General features: G+C 41.7%; 1 non-coding gene across 1 annotated transcript; it reads left to right on the top strand.

Moving 5' to 3' along the window:
* The first annotated feature begins 1,037 nt into the window (after window positions 1-1,037).
* Window positions 1,038-1,144, top strand: LOC120237295. The gene has a single exon (XR_005529912.1). It is a non-coding gene; the product is annotated as a U6 spliceosomal RNA (small nuclear RNA).
* The last annotated feature ends 2,925 nt before the right edge of the window (window positions 1,145-4,069 follow it).

Genomic DNA, 4,069 nt, shown 5'->3' with positions numbered 1-4,069 from the left:
TACAGCAGTATTACTGCATCTTATGAGGAAGTTTATCCAATAGTCTGTAAGATAAAAATTGAGCAGACAAAATTACCCTTGAGCGCCTTAGAAAGGCATCGGGTTAGAGACTAACCTACAGTTCCTCCCTAAGTCCTACCTGATCCTTTTCTTCCCTTCCTGTATGAGAATAGATCATTAGCTGTTCTTTTGGTTTTGAGCCTCAGCTGAGATTCAGAGATGCTCTCTGGGTCCATCTCCAGTCAAGCATGTACCCTCATTCCCCCCCCCAACCCCCCCCCCCCCCCCACTCCCTCCCCTCCCCCCCCCGCAAGCATGCCCCATGCCTGGGGGCCCTGTGAGGCAGCTGCTATCCGGGGACCCTCCCACTTCCCCGATCAGTGCAGTCGGAAGCCAACTGAGAGCTGTTTGTTCCCAAGCCTGTTTACACCAGTTGTACTTTTTCCATTTAAGACATGTAACTAAATATTATGTAAACACATGATATGTGAGTGTGAAAAGGAGAGGTGTTTCTATGAAGCTACACCGTCATCTTGGAAAGACTTGTCAATGATGAACAAAAATTGTGGGCAGGGGCGCCTGGGTGGCTTAGTCGGTTAAGCGTCCGTCTTTCGCTTAGGTCTTGATCTCGCGGTTTGTGGGTTCGAGCCCCGCGTCGGGCTCTGTGCTGACTGCCAGCTCAGAACCTGGAGCCTGTTTCAGTCTGTGACACCCTCTCTTTCTGACCCTCCCCTGCTCTCTCTCTCTCTCTCCTAGAAATAAATAAAAATATTTAAAAAAAAATTGTGGGCAAATTAAGCATAAACAGCATAACTCTAAAAGTTTGTGGGGAAAGTCATAAAAATCTAGGCAGACTCTTCAGTGAGATTGCCTTTCAGCTGTCTTTGGATTTTTTATCTTCTTTAAAGAAAGTGGAACCTGAAAATCATAACAGATTTTTGGTTTATACAGGAAATGGGAAATTCCCAAAGACAAGGCATTGCTCCTGTACCAAATTTGTGAATGGGTGCACACTCATTTATATATCTGTGAATATAGTGCTCACTTAAGCAGCATGTATACTAAAATTGGAACAATACAGAGAAGATTAGCATGGCCCCTGTACAAGGATGATGCATAAATATCTGTGAATATATATAATGAATATCAATGAATATATACATATATGTTATGAGAGTATCAGTTTTATGATTCTGTGCTTAACCAGCTCTTTTAGACTATCAACCCAGTCGTGTTGAATTGGAGGGTTTCTATTGTAGCTGTGGTTTGCTGTGTAAATTATATGTGTCCACTGAGCATGTCAAGATGCTTCTACTATGCAGGTTACAAGAGAACTGAGCCAGGCTTGGGAGAAAGCAGACACACATCTCCCTTAGCATGCTATTCAAGGACCCGTGTAACTGGGGACACTGTGGGCAGAACTGTCTACACAAGCTCTCTGACTGCACTCACTAACTTTCTCCCACCCTCATTCTCTCACCCCCTCTATTTTTCTCTCTACATCTCTCTCCTGTCTCCCTAACCAATGTAGTCCCCCTAACCAAGAAGAAGTCTACATTCTTCCAATGGAGAAACCATTTGGAGTTGAACAACAGTATTTTTCAAAGTACTTGTTTTCAAGAAAGATCACCTTTGGCTTAAAAAGATTTGAAGTATTTATGTGAACCCAGCACACACACACAAACACACACACACATAGAAAGAGAGAGAGAATTCCTTTAAATGATGAGATAATGATATTTATTAATATGTGATTTACATGTGATAGTTCAGGAATATACCTTTTTCTCATGAAGGGAGATCAGGATATAATGAAAGAAATCTTATCTTAGATGTCCTAAAGTCCAATGTGATTTAGGTCATTTTCTATCCTCTTTGGTCTAAAACATTTTGGAAAGAACTTCCATGGTCTCTGTGCTCTGTCTAGACGCTATATCAGAGCACAAACAACTGCAGGAAAAACGTAAGAATGCCTGTAGATACTGGACACACTAACAGAGGTATCCGAGAGCCCTCAGGAAGAATAATATTTTACCATGAGGTGGTTGTTGTCTTTAGCAACAACAGCCATATGAATGTGCTTTAATTTTTTGCTAATGTGGATGCTTAAAATCATACAACAGGTATGATTATTGGGTTCCTGTTCACCCAGGGAATGCAGTTCCCACAGATGAGTATGCGGAACATGAATTTTGTGGGAAAGCATGAATCTACCTACCTCCAACAAATGAGACTGTCCTTCATTTAAGTAATAGCTCATAGGGGTTTAATTTTGATAGATCGTGAGGGTATTTTATTCTAACACATAGACTAGATGCTTCTCTCAAGTTAATGGGCAACAATTGATGGCTGCCAGATTAACTAGAAAGGAAATGTTTCTCTCTGCAGTTCTGGACAATAATGCAGTTTAATGGTATTTCACCTGGGTGGACTTTTAAGATGGATATATTTGTCTTTTGCCTCTCAGTGCATAGGTCCAAATTTGGAGCAGATGGTGGGAAAGATGGATGGCCACAGAGATCTCCAGGTGAAATTGGTTGGAGTTCTGCAGTGTCCTCATTAATTCCAGGTTGACCATCCATCTCCATCTCTCTGAGCCTACATAATGAACTCTGATTTCCGAGGGTTTTCTGTGTCTCGAATAACAAAAATGTGCTGACTAAAAGCTGAACAGATTGAAAGAAGGGCTCTCCTGATATTTCAGACTTTTGGAAGAAAGGGGATGTCTCAACCCCCTTTCTTGTCTCAACAAGAAATCTTGTTGTTTTGACTTTGAGCAGTAGTGGATTTTCTTTCCTGGTAAGGAGTCACAACTGGGCAGGGTATGACTCTAAAGCTCAGGGACTGAGTTTAAGAGACCGATTTTTTCCACTGTTGTTCAGGTAAAAGAGAGACTTTTTGGTTCTTTTTTAAAAAAGTTTATTTATTTTGAGAGAGAGAGAGAAAGAGAGTGCAAGCAGGGGAGGGGCAGAGAGGGGGAGAGAAAGAGAATCCCAATCCACATTGCCAGTACAGAGCCCATCGCAGGGCTCAAACCCATGAACCATGAGATCATGACCCAAGCTGAAACCAGGAGTTTGACGCTCAACCGACTGAGCCACCCACATGCCCCAGACTTTTTTGGTTCTTACGTTAAGTCTGATGAGGGACTTATCCCCCATGACCAAGCAAGACTGACCGTGTTCACCCAAGCCATGGATTGAGGTATAAGAAGAAGCAAGTGATTGTGAGAAAACCCCATAAGCATTGTTCTAGACTATAGAGGTAAAGAGGAGACCCCCAAGATCACTGGAAGGAGGGGCCCATGGAAAGTACTAGAAATTAGAACAATGTCTATGTGAACTTCTTGATCAATGGCCTGATGTTTTTGTTCACTTCCACATTAGGGTACGTTTATTGACATAGTTATTTTTGCTCATACTCAAGACTCTTCCTGATAACCGATTTGTATTACTATTATTTTTTATTGCATTGTATTTGCCCCCATTCTGAGCCAGATGCCCTCTGTTTACAAACATTGTGAGAGACTTAATTAAGAGGACACATGATCCCCATTGAAGATGAGATTTATGTGTGACTGACAGGGTGATCATTAACCCTTTGGTTGTTGTAGACGCAGAGATACACGTGTGCTCCCACATGTTGGAGGAAGGGAACATATGAGCAAACAAAATCTGACAAATCGCAGGTGCTTCCGACCATAGAAGAAAATGCCCAGGAGATGTGCACTTAGTTTTAAGAAAAGCTAAGTTAAGTGTGACATTTTCGATGGGCTTTTTCCTTCACTTGAGCAGAATGACAGTATTTTACTAGTCAACCAAGACATAAATCAAGATTTAAACCAACTTCTCACCTTTCATGCAAAGCCTAACCTCAGTAGTTATTAAAAATAAATGGGATTTAAATAGATGTAGAAGCACCTATTTTATTTCCAATTTCACGCTCTTGTATTTTGCACTGCGGTTTTTAGATCTGTTTGTGAAGGCAAAACAGCCCTGAGAGACAGCTGGGAAGGGAACAGGCTTTTAAGTCCATGACAAAGTCCTAGGCTCTGGGTTCAGCTGTTACC

Source organism: Hyaena hyaena, unplaced genomic scaffold (genome assembly GCF_003009895.1).
Source record: "Hyaena hyaena isolate Hyena2069 unplaced genomic scaffold, ASM300989v1 scaffold_175, whole genome shotgun sequence".
NCBI lineage: Eukaryota > Metazoa > Chordata > Mammalia > Carnivora > Hyaenidae > Hyaena > Hyaena hyaena.
This window is presented reverse-complemented; position numbering and strand designations above follow the sequence as displayed.